The sequence below is a fragment of the Ostrea edulis genome, chromosome 3, assembly GCF_947568905.1.
Source record: "Ostrea edulis chromosome 3, xbOstEdul1.1, whole genome shotgun sequence".
Taxonomy (NCBI): Eukaryota; Metazoa; Mollusca; class Bivalvia; order Ostreida; family Ostreidae; genus Ostrea; species Ostrea edulis.
The window spans coordinates 41,598,712-41,612,490 of record NC_079166.1 but is presented as its reverse complement, the minus strand read 5'-3'; the positions used below and the strand labels follow the sequence as shown (position 1 = coordinate 41,612,490).

The window sequence follows — 13,779 nt, the reverse complement described above, 5'->3', positions numbered from 1 at the left end:
GCGTCATTATCGAGTATCTTACATTGCGGGTTATCTCTCTTTGCACAGAATGTAACGTAAAGATGTTTGTTGTCGTCTGCAACTCTGTCGATATATATGATTAGAAAATATGAGATGTAATCATCTGAACTCGGTAAGGGCTACAAAGAAAACATCGTAACATTAGTTCAGGGTGGTAAAAGTTTCGGGGAAGTTGAAATATTATTAAAAATCCCTGTATCAAGTGCTTGGAAAAAGTTTTGAGAGCAAGGTACAACAGAAATAAACAAATAAGTGGACGAAAGGAATTAGTGGATGGATGCGCATAACTAATTGTTAGATAGACAAGAGCGGATACAAAAAAATATCACTGGACCTCATTTACAGTAAATTATACTGACAAAATTTGTATACACCCTTCCACAACGAGTGCGCCAAGTTCAGAGGGCCTGAAGCTATATTACGAAGTATTAATTAAGGAACTTGACATAATTTATTTATTTTTATTGATAGAAACAAGATGTTTATTTACAATATTTTTGCATTTACAAATTATTTGTCCCGTTAGAGACTCTCCAAAGTCATGTTTGTTTACCGTCAAGCGTATGGATCGATTTATAAATAAAATGGCCGCCATCGCGTGTGCGAATACTTTTGTCCACAGTCTGTGTATTTATCACCCAATCTGAACAGTCACCTGTCTCAATTTGCTTACCTTCTATATTGTACCCAGCTTCGCACATATACTCGCGAAAATACATTGTATACGTCTTTTATATATGGACGCTAGTGGGTCACGTGATTGGAATTTCCAGAAGTCTGTGGTTTTTATATCCTCATGAACAAGCATTGCTGTTTACTCGTGCAGTGGATACTCTTCAGTTACAGATACGGATAAGGAGTAGGTGCATGATTGAGTGGGCTGCAATAAAATTTCTCTTCCCAAGATAAAGTTTACTTAGTACCCACTGCACTTTGAGGGTTAAGATTGAAAAGAGGTGCCCAACTCGCCCTCTCCTGCCCTTCTTCCCTCCCCACTTGCATTATATATTTATTTGAACATAAATAAATTGAGACATTATTAGTATGAGAATAAACAGAATTCTCTACATAATATCGTTAAATGCGGTTCAAATCCTATGAATTTATCGCATAGATAATGAATCGAATATTTCAAGTGAAATAATCGACAAAGTGCACGGGCGTGTTATCGAAGATAAAAAGTACATGCACTACCTACCTTCGATATAGGCCTAAAACGAAACAATTCCTTCAATGTGAATGTGTTAAACAAACAAGTGTGTAATATATGTATTACATATATTCAAAAAATATTTCTTCGCTTTGGTATGAATACAACACACCAGTATCTATATATTTTTTTTGAAAATTTAATCTGATGCAAAGAAGTATGTATTTAATTTCACAAAGATCGGTGCGGTGTTGAATTATCTGCATTACCTCGAACACATCATACGTGATGGCCATTAGTACAGCAAGTTCTTATATTTCTGAGCTTAATAACAGATCGAACTCAGTGCGTAATTTGTAACTGACGATTCGCGGTGCAAACCATGCGCTGATCCAGTAATATAGTCTCGGGTGTCAATCTCTGCATTGGGGGTGGGGGTGTCTAAACAAGGTTACAAACATGCAGTATCTACTAAATAGATGTAGAATATATACAAAAATATGATACACTACATGTATGTTTTCATGAAACACTGTTGAAGGGTGGTTGTCTATATCTGGACCCATGCTGCTCTTGCAATGAAACACAGTTTAGGGAAGGGGATAACTTAATTTGATAGTTTTAAAAACGATTAAAATGTCATGGAGTTATTACTTTTCAAATTGAGTGGGTTTGGGTAGGAGTCTGGACCCATGCAGCATCTGCTCTTGCAATGAAACATACATAATGAGGTGGGGGGGGGGGGGTATATGTATCTTGTTCTACAATGAATATTTGTATTATATCACTGTGTATATAAAAATCAAAGTACTGAAGGTACTGAAACGAGGTGACGTTTGGCAGTGAATGGCATGGATTCTAATGCAAGATCGAATTAAATGAAGGATGTAATATGTTGGATGGTATTATCTGTAATCCAGAAGCATATGTTATACCTTCAATTTGAGGTAATGAAATGTGTTAACTGTTGAAACATTCTAAAACTGAGTAGCAAGCATAATTAAGCTATATGTGAGAATGAGGCCCATAGGCCACAATGCACATCTGACCTACCAAGGATGTGCTTAGTAGGAAGATTTTTAAAAATGTGGTCCCATCCAACCCCTTGGAGTCGTAACTAAGACAAACTTGAATCTAGACTAACTAAGGATGCTTCCATATCAATATTTTTAATGATGTCTTTGCTGTTCTTGAGAAGATTTTTTGTAAAAATCCTATATATTTCATTGTAAAGTATTGATCCCCAATACTTATCATTTCCATTAGTGGAACTCTTCAAATTAAAGGCGCGTAAAGTCGTGCTACTGGGACAACATACGTAAACATTACTTAGGCATACGTAATATAAATTATGGCATCGAATACATATTATAACCGACTGCAAACCACGACACTGATTAAAATTCTAAAGGCAAATTTAGGAATTGGTTATTCTTACAAGAAAACGGACGAACTTATTAAACTATGTGAATCATTAGCATAGGCGTAGCTTGGGTTCGAATATTACCGAGGCAGGGGGTCGGGAGGGGGGGGGGAGGGGCGCAGCCCCCCTGAAGCTATCGACATTTTAACAACGTAAAAGGTGTTGTTGTTGTTTTTTTTACCGAGGCAGCTGCCTCGGTTGCCTCAATGGAAGCTATGCCACTGATTAGATTTAATGATACTAAATCTGCCAAATCTGACCGATATCCGTGGCGGATTTAGAGGGGGCGCAGCTAAAATTTTCAAATTTAAGGTAAATCGCGGTATCTTGATTCTGAAAATGTGCTAAATGATAATATAAGCAATAATTTCTTCTACTCCGGGAGAAATAAATGACAAAATCTTTTGATTTCTTGAATTACTTTATTGAGAGAACTTAATTTTTTCCAAAAAAAACCCTTAAAATTTGGGTCATTTTATCAATTTCACCGTATTAAAATGATGGTAAATAGTACACTAAATAGGAGAAATATTTCAAGCCCCATAAAATCTGTCAAATCCACGAGCTTCCGGGGGCTTCGCCCCCTGGACCCTGGACCCACTGCTTCTTAAAGTGCTGCCCCTGGATATAAAGCATCAATCGCAAGAAGAACTGAGAAGGGAAAAACCAATATGCACATCCAACACAAAAACTTTTCTTGTAATTAATGGGATTCATATGTTATTAAAATTATTCTGTCAGATTATGAAGACATTTTATTTTATCATACCATTTGGACAGGTTCATATGGCATGGACTTTGTAATGGTTAATGTAACCCCCCCCCCTCCCTCTCTCTCTCATTTTCAAATATTTTAGAATAAGTTATATATTTGCCAAACTGCATTTTTTAAAGACGTTTATAACACTAATTAACACAACAAATGCGTTTCTAAACTGCATCTAAGCTATTTTGAAAATTACACAAAATATTGATTGAATTAGGACAGAGAACATCGTTGTTTGGAATTTTTATAATAGGTGTAGTAAAGTTTAAAAAAACATGTAACATCCTTGATAAATTAGTTTTAGAATATTTTTAAAATGCAGTTTGACCAATGGCTATTTTATTTAAAAGTACACCGTGTACATTAACTTAAAAAGGGGGGGGGGTGCTATGAACGTTTCGTTTATGTCCCAGTAATCTCGCGAGACTTGTGCATTTTCTTACCAATGACGCACAAGAGTCATCAAAGCGCGATAACTCTAATGTGCTGGTAATGAGAAGTATTGTTGGCATACCCTACCCCTGGGGGTTATTACTTGAACATACTTGAATCAACACTATGAAACGAAGGTTTCACATAAGTTACAGTGTTTTTTACTCTGTGGTTGTTGTTGTCGAGATTTGTAAAAAAAAAATGTGACAAAATTTTCACTAATTCTTGGGTATTTCCGCTTAAAAGAGTTCATATGAACAAAATTGATTGTATTTCCCCTGCATAAACTGGTAAAGCAGACACATGAAGCAACTGATTTTGAATGCAAACATTTTTGGGCAAGTCCTCTGGGTTAAGATGTTCATGTGGACAGGCCTGTCTTGCATGCTTGTATAAAACATCACCTTTTTCGAGAACAAAATGAATATCATTCGCATCCCAATCTCCAAACAATTTTTGGTTAACTGCATTAAATGCAATGCACACAAGTGAATTTGCTACACATTGTTTACCTCTGCTATATTCTGAGAAAGTTTCTGACCCTTGATGAAAGTTGGCAGACACGCATTTCAAAATTATGGGATCTTTTCTTACATTGTGACTTTTTCTTTTTTTGACAGATTTTGGGCTCTCCCTTTGATGACTATCAAAATCATGATTTTTTTTCTTTTTTTTTTTTTGCTACCCTTCACATCTGATGACGACAACAACTGTCAACTCTTGAAATAACTCATTCAATATTCTTGAGTCAAAGTTAAACCAGTCCAAGAAAATTTCCACTCTTGAAATATCAACTCTTGAAAACAAGTGTCAACTCTTGAGATAATTCATTCAACTCTTGAGATAAATCATATTTCGTGACAAAGAAATGTAAACTTGATTTCCAATATATTACTTCCAATGGAGTTCTTTTCTTGAATAACAAATATATTCACAAAAACATGTTCATTTATATTTCTTAATCAATGTTTACAGCTATCTGACTTGACCATGAAAGAGCGCGGGAAATGGCGCTCGGCCCTTTCGCTCGAATATTACATGTTTACACCCAGATTTAGTATTAAAATCTCAAAAAATGCGTCCAAAAGAAATATTTTGGTAAAATTGTACGAAATTAACACATTGGGTTTCAGATAATTATCTTGAGTTAATGTGTTGGCAAGAATATATCAGTTCTCTCATGCAAGACGTTTTCTCCTTGTTGATAAACAGGATAGCGTGGCGCGTATGGATACAGAGAAATAGTGCAGAGTTTAATATTAAAATTCTAATTACACACAATTTCTGCCTGATAAATACAACAGATCACATACAAGGAAGACTTCTTCAATCTGACATAAAACAGAATTTATATATAACAGTTTAATAAAAATGGAACATAGTATCAATGTGAACTATTTTTTGATAGGCGATAAATCGGCTAATTAACATAATTTTCAGACATAAGAGGAGACAGCTGTTTACCCAGAATTCCTAGAGAAAAATAGACCATGTTTTCCCCGTCTATATGTGAAAATGCGAATGAATACAGAAGCAATGCAAATCGTTTTCTACAGTCCAATTCTGTTTTTCTAAGATCGTGGAATAAAATGTTGGCAAACGACAAATAATTTTGATCTTGTTTACAAACCTAAACACTAATTCGCGATTCCTTTTGATGTGTGGACTTTGTTTCATATCGAAGGGATAAAAATTGCGATTTCATAAATTCTTATTTAACTCGCTTATCGTAGAGAGTAAACATATGGATCCTATATCAATCTCAAAGTGAATTGTGACAGCTTTTACGTTGCATTAGCATATGTGACAACAAATTTCTTATATTAAAAATCAAAGTGATTTCGCAAATGGTAGTGATTAAAACAGGGCGCCATTGAAGCTGGGGTCTGACATACGAGGCTGACTTACGTCACCTCGAAAAATCCGTGGGAATACTTAATGACTCGAGTTGGATTTCTTTTAGAAATAGTTTAAGGTGACAACTTGAAAATCAAAATTGCTTTCAACAAAATATGTATCTAGAATACACCCATCATACAAGCTACTGGAAAACCAGAAGTGACACATACTCCTCCACTACTTGGGGAGGGGGTATATTTTCCCAGTTTTAAGAAATATTCTTAATTCATTATTGAAAATAAAGATATGTGGCTGCAGTGTGTAAAATATCTAGTTCACCAAATGAGTGTCAATCTTTTTACTTCATATGACACCCCCCCCCTTCACTCTCAAATACTTTTTATCACTTGACCATGAAAATGTAGAAAGATTAAAATTTGAAGTACTCAGTCAATGCAAAGTAATTCAAAGAGAATTTCAATTAAGTTTCAATAAAACTATTTCTCATTTTGTTTTGTGTTTAATTGAAAACATTCATAGAACACAAGATTAGATGCTTTTTCAGCAGTCATTTTCTTGATATTAAAACTTGACAGTTTACTAAAGTTCATAAGCACAAATGTAGATGACAATTCACATCACTGAATGCAATTAGTGGATATCCTGGTTTGACCACTATGTACAGCGTAGTAACCAGCTGATGGAGATGAATATTATCTACTGGAGTCAATATGGCTGTCATCTGTGGGTACTAAATGGAAAAAAAGATGAAAGTTGCCAGTCAAAAATATTTAAAACACAATACTGTAGGTCTAAGTGTTCAAGTTTATATGTGCATTATAACATAAAAACATTCAAATTTCATACCATACAGCAATATCAAAACATGCTTCATATGAATTTTCTCTTATTTATCATTTTTGAAGAAATTCATATTGACTAGATGTAAATAATGCCTATATTTATCTATATCCAGTGCCTGATTGGATTATTTAAAGTTTGTAAAAATTACCTTGTATGTACATTTGTGGTCACTGGTCTAGAGATGTGGAAAATTGGAAATATCATGCTCTTTGAAAAGTTCACATTCTTGTTGGTATCATGCACATCTGTAAATAGCATTATCTCATATTATATATACATATGCCGCAAACATTCAATGTATCAAAGAAGGGTCTCAAATACACATTAAAAATGTGGGCAATCAGTATGCATTCAGGGTCTTTTATTTTTCTTCCATTTATTCAAACTGTAATGTAAGCGAAAATATCCCAAGTTTATTTTTTTTCTGGTATGTCACTTGATAAAATTAAATGTGACTGTAAATCTAGAGCATCAAAATTAATGTAGTTACACGTGCATTTGTACAAGATATTACCACAGATACCTGGTGCACTGATACTAGCGCCACCACCCCCCACCCCCATTTTTGAAAATATTTTTTTGCAGCGATAAATCTGAAATGTGTTGATTCCCGGTCTAACTCATTTCTTTTTCGATTTTTAAAGTACTGTAATCGTTTCACACTTTTTGTAAGCTTTAGAGATTGGCCTTGTCCGGGTATAAAAAAAAAAATGAGCACAAATTTTGTAATAAATTATAGGTTGCTAATGTTATACATGCAATGCTAAATTATATATACAGTTTGACGTCATATGTACATGCCAAATATATATAAACGTCTTTACAAATATGCATATGAACTATTAGTATTTAGTTTGTCATCATTATACATATCTCATATTATGTAAAATGATTGTATGCCTACATGCTTGGTGGATCAATAAATAAATTAAATCATACCGGTAGAAGCTTACAAAAAGCGTGAAAGGATTACTTGAATCGAAAGAAGGATGAGATAGACAGGGAATTTACTTATTTCAGAGAAATTATAGCAAGACAAAAAATCAAAAGAAAGAGGGGGAGGGGGGTTAAGTACATGATTGTAATATCCATACTTTAGGTGCCTGTGGATTTTACTGCCTAGATACCCGCCTGTACTCATGTTTATATAAACAAACAACAACTGGTACCATTTGAGCATCAGTTCTCTAACCCTATTTTGCGTGTGTGCACCTAATTTGCTACACATCGGCTATCTGTGACGTGTGCAGTATGTAAACAAAGAACATCAAACTATGTATATACTACCTCTAAAGTATTGAGTCAATGTATAAAACACAGTAAATGTTGTTTACTTTCATTGTTGACAACTTTGGTTTCAGGTATTCATACATCATTATTTCAATTACAAGAATTTACCTTGATTTTTCCGATTTCAAAGTTGTACAGCTGACATCTTCTGAACGTCGCGTCGTCTTTGCCATGTGCCTAGTAAGCGCATTTTAGACGCTGATTCCAACCATACGACAAACTTCACCGGGGTATTTCTCATCATAATGCCTTGTGATGTGTTGTCAAATCAGGGAAATTTGACTTATTTTAAGCGTAGAATAAAGGCAATATTCCGATATATTTTTATATGATCCTAAAATTAGAGTTTGTGTATGTGTATCCAAATGTGGATTGATCAAGGCGGAGCAACTGTCATGACGTATCAGCTCATTATGATCTCATTATCATACCGAGTTCATTCGTTACCTTAAGTGTCCTGCGCGATTTGTCTCGTTCAATCAGACGCTTGGCTGTCTTTGTAAATCTCCGACAAGATTTACGGAGACAGCCGAGTGTCTGGGTGCACGAGCCTATTAAATTCGCAATCCGTGTGACGTCATCTTTATGACGTGGTGTAGTGCACTTAAGTCATTTTGGCATCTGTGTTTACCCTTTTTAGTGTTATAAGTGTATTGATTTTAGAATTGAAAGAATATATGGTCCCGAGTTTCTGCATCAGATTCTCACTTGCATGGAAAGGACTAACTGGCCTTAATTTTAGTTTACACACGTACATCAAACACTATTCCTTTACTACCTTTTCATTACGAAAAAATTGGCTAGGAGATACGCAATTAGGTTAAGGGCTTCCATGGTAAAATGCACAATAATCATGGGGTAAAATTGCACCTCAAATTCACGGGTATCATTACACTTGTTACGGTTAAACACTGAAATGATACTACCCATATGTTGACTGTGACTGAGCTACCGTAAATTCCCCTCATGATAATTTTCCGTGACGTCAGTTGAATATCACGTAACACTTTATTTTTGGAATTCAGCAAGAGGCCCTACTTGTGAACAGAAGTTCAGGTTCATGCAGGTAAAAAGCTGAATGTTTATTGAAATACTCAGAAAAGAATAAAAATCCTTAACCTGAAAAGTTTTGGGAACAAATGCATACTAAAACTAAACATGCTATACTTTAACAACATATCAACGGTCATCAGCAAATTACCGGGATTGTCCACATTCTTATATACATATCATACCGTTAATACACAAGACAGAAACTGCTCCCCGCACTTTTCAAACGCATACATATATCTAGATTATAAATCAGAAAGATTCATATTGTTTTTGATAGCAGATTAACCTGAACTTTGCCACTGTTTCTGTAGTATGAGATTATTTATGTACACGAGGGAATTTTTAAACCCACCAGTCATTCAGATTAGGGGCGATTTCAAGGTCACCTTTTTTTTTTCTTTTTTTTTTAAAAATATATATATATTTTATTTCCCAGAACCTATTCTATAACAATAATGATAGTAATAATAAAGTACACTATAGGGCAGCTGTCAGGGATGGGGCCCTGGCTAAGCTCCCTCAAAATTTAACAAGACATTTCCTACTGTGCCACGCAGGGCACATTCTATAAATTCTATTTTATAATGTACAAGCTTAAGTATATTTATCTGTCTAGCGTATTATAATGTATATTTAAAAAATTATTATGTGTATCAATTATGATATTTGTTTGGACAAACAAAACAAAATATTATACATTTTTTTAAAGAAAAAAGAACATCACTATAGATGAAATGATTTAAGATTTGATTCATAAAAATTATGTTATATAAATAGACTGAAGAGTTAATATACCGCTCATGCTGCCTTAAAGGTCCACACACGCCAACTTAAAGAGTCCATAGATGACCCTTAGGCAGCCTAGCTGGGAGACAGGTTACTCCCGGAAGTAGCGGTTTATTAAATACATTTATAATATTGATTTCAATCACACCAAAAAATAAACCTTGTTACTATGAATAAGTTCATAGTGTGTATTATAAAAATATACAATGTGATGACAGTATGTACACATATACATACACACATATACACACACATATACATACATGTCACAAAACATTACCTAGTTTTTCTATAACATCCATATTTAGATTACATTTACAGTATTTCAAAATTTTATACCAAAATAAAACTTTTTGTTTGATATGGTTCTGAATATTGTATTCCTGTTCATCCACATTTTCTAGTCTACAGAACATCTTATATTTATATATTTTGAGAGCAACAAAAGATATGATATTGTTTGACAATTGTACCTTTCTGTTATTTTCATGATGAAATCCAATCAATATATCTTTCCATCTGATGTTAACTTTTGTGGTGAGACTTACAATTTTCCAAATGTTTTGTACATTTTTACATTTGAAAATCAGGTGTTCAATATTTTCAGTCATATCACATAAAAAACAATTTCCATTTTGCTCTTTCTTCCACTTGCTCAGCATTTGCTTGCAGCAAAGTGTATTATTTAACAGTTTAAAATTAAATTCTGCAATATTTTTGTCTAATGAAAATTTGATTTTTTGAATATATATCTGTTTCCAATCTTCTTGGTTTATTTCATATTCAGTTTGGAATTTTTTCTGATACAGGGGATATATAAATTTACTTTTTAATAAAATTTCATAAAAGATTTTACATTTTATATTTTCTAAAATATGATACTCGTTTTTATGAAATAAGAATGTTCTTTTATTTTTTATGTTAACAAACTTTGCCTGATTTTTTAGTTTTTCAATTAGATTTTTGAAGACTGATTTAACAACGTTATATTCACATATATAGTTAGCTTTACAACTTAATGTTCTTTTTATATCATTGATTGTTTTGAATTCATTCTCTATAAATAGGTCTTTCACGTATTTTATCCCGCTTTTCACCCACTTCGTGAAGAATATCGGTCTTCCCATGTACGTAAAATATCTTAACGGTTTTAATTTTTTGCATTTATTAAAGTATATGAATACTTCTTTGTAAAACATTGGCAGATTGCCAAATGTATTAAAATCTCTAATATCTATAGAATTCATTTTAATGACATGTTTAATATCTGTATTTTGACTTCTGAGTATGTTTTCTATATGCTTTTTAATAGTATTTTGATTATCATTTTTGATAAGGTGTAAAATATGACTGCAAGAAGACCATGAGCCAGGTTCTCAACTATGCAGCGAATACGTGGATGACCAAGAGGAAGTGGTTTCATTCTCAGGAGCAAATAATCCTCTTTCTAACTTCTACCCTTGTTCAATAAATGTCTTCGGCATTGCGCATTCATCTGCTGAACATGCATTTCAATACGTCAAAGCGCTGCGCTGTGGCGACATTGAAAACGCTCAACTCATACGTGATTCCCCAACAGCTCTGAATGCCAAAAAAATAGGAAAAGGTATCCAAACAAATGATGATTTCCATGAAAAACAAATCGAAATACTGGAAGAAATTGTAAATGCAAAATATGATCAAGTTGATGATTTTCGATCCATCCTAGAAAGTTATGATACCGACACAATTTTTGCAGAGAGCACATATGATGAATTCTGGGGTACTGGACTTGACAGAGAAGGAACTGATCACACCAACCATCTAAAGTGGCCAGGAAAAAACCAGATGGGCAACATTCTTATAAATATCAACAAAGCAAAAAAACAATCGCATCACTCTCGATCTCAATCGGTTACCAGAACCCCCCAGTCAACGACACAGATGAACATCACACAAATGTTAACCAGTGTCCATAATCCAGAAAAGAAAACAAACAATAAAAAACCTCAAAGCCAGGCTTCTCGCTCTTCTCCGACTCATCGGACTTCACGTAATTCTGCAAGAAATGCCAGACAAAATTGCGATTCAAGACAGCAAAGTCGCGATGGACAAAGCAGACAATGCCAACGAGACCTCCACTCCAACGACAAAGGGTAAAGTGTACATTACAGGTATAATTATCCCAGATAATTTTGAACCGGATCGTCTAAAGGACTATGTTTTGTATTTACGGAATGATCATTATTTTTTTTCTTGTCTTCATGTGAAAAATTTGAATATTTTTTACAGTATATAACAATGAAAGATTCAAGAATTTCTATTATAATGCATGAACTTATTTGATATCATATCAGTAAATGTCCGAGGTATAAACTCGGACGAAAAAAGAATAAAACTTTATGATTGGTTAAGAGACACTAAAGTTGATATTGCATTTCTACAAGAAACCCATTACATAGAAAAAAAATGAAACGAAATATAATGCAAGATGGTTTGGAAAATCTTATCACTGTTTCAGCGAATCACAATTTAGTAAAGGAGTATCTATACTATTTAAAAAAGATTTGAATATTGATATACTAGAAAAACATATAACGATAGACGGAAGATTATATTTAAAGGTGAAAATAGATGATGATATTTTTTCTTTGTTAAACATTTATGCACCAAACAACCCCAAAGAGAGATGTATTTTTTTCTCAAAATTGCATAATTTCCTGGATAAGAAAATATCAGAAGAGAGTGTTATAATATGTGGAGATTTCAATTGTAAAATAGAGAATACACAGGATCCAAGTTCTAGAAAACTAAACAAAATACTAACCTCATTAGATATGTTTGATTCATGGAACAGTAAGCACCCGGACTTAAACGGCTATACATGGTGCAATTCAAACGACATTCCTTGTAGCAGAATAGATTATGTGTTTATAAGTAAAAATTTCATATATGATTTAGAAAACATTATCATACGTAAAATTCCAGGTAATGTAGCTAAAAAGAGAATATCGGATCACAGAGTACTAAAACTAATATTTAAAACAAATCATAACGAAAGAGGAAAAGGATACTGGAAATTGAATAACTCTCATCTAAAAGATTTAGAATATAAAATGGGAATTAAAAACCTGATTACTGAAATAAAAAATGGTGACTCAGAACCACAAGATAAATGGGAATTATTCAAATTAAAAGCTCGGGACTTTTCTATTCAATTTGCTAAACAAAAAGGAAAAAATGTAAATGAAAGAATTAGAAATTTAGAAAAAGAAATAAATGATATTGAGGAATCAGACTATCAAAATATTGATATGAATAGAAAAAGAAATATCGAGGCAGAGTTGGACAGTCTATATAACAAGAAATGCCAAGGTGCTTTTATACGATCAAGATCCAAATGGATAACTGAAGGTGAGAAATGTACGAGTTATTTCTTATCTTTAGAAAAAAGTAGACAAAAACAAAGTGTTATAAAAGATTTAAGAATTGATAACAAAGATATTTCAAAAACTAGCGACATAATGTATGCCATGTGCAATTTCTATGAAAACTTATATTCTTCCCAAAACATATCGGATGACGAAATTGATGACTACTTACAATCTGTTGAACTAGAAAATGAAATGAGTGATAATGACATACAATTATGTGAAGAATTTCTATCACTTGAAGAATGCACAGAAGCTGTTAATAATTTAAAACTAAATAAATCTCCTGGTTTAGATGGCTTAACAAATGAATTTTACCAGTGCTTCTGGAAGTATATCAAAGATTTATTCTATGACACACTAAAACATATCTACAAAAATAATCAACTAAGCTATGCACAGAGATTAGCTGTAATTTCTCTAATCTTTAAAAAAGGAGATACAAAAGATTTGAAAAACTATAGACCAATAAGTTTAACAAACACTGATTATAAAATTATAGCATTTATATTTGCAAAAAGACTTCAAAAGGTGTTAGATAATCTGATAAATAAAAACCAGTCCGCATATATCAAAGGTCGATATATTGGAGAGAATGCTAGACTAATTCTAGACATTTTAGAATACTGCGAAGAATCAGCTGATGAAGGAATTTTGCTATTTGTAGATTTTGAAAAAGCTTTTGACTCTGTCGAATGGAATTTCATGTTCAAAACATTAACAAAATTCAAATTTAAAGAAAATT

The 13,779-nt window shown here is 33.1% G+C and overlaps 1 long non-coding RNA gene across 1 annotated transcript; it reads right to left on the bottom strand.

The window, feature by feature from the left end:
* Positions 1-6,131: 6,131 nt before the first annotated feature.
* LOC130053462 (uncharacterized) lies at positions 6,132-8,202 on the bottom strand. The gene is made up of 3 exons (XR_008802043.1): positions 7,894-8,202; positions 6,644-6,740; positions 6,132-6,382 (listed from the first exon to the last, which is right to left on the bottom strand). It is a non-coding gene; the product is annotated as an uncharacterized LOC130053462 (long non-coding RNA).
* Positions 8,203-13,779: the final 5,577 nt, after the last annotated feature.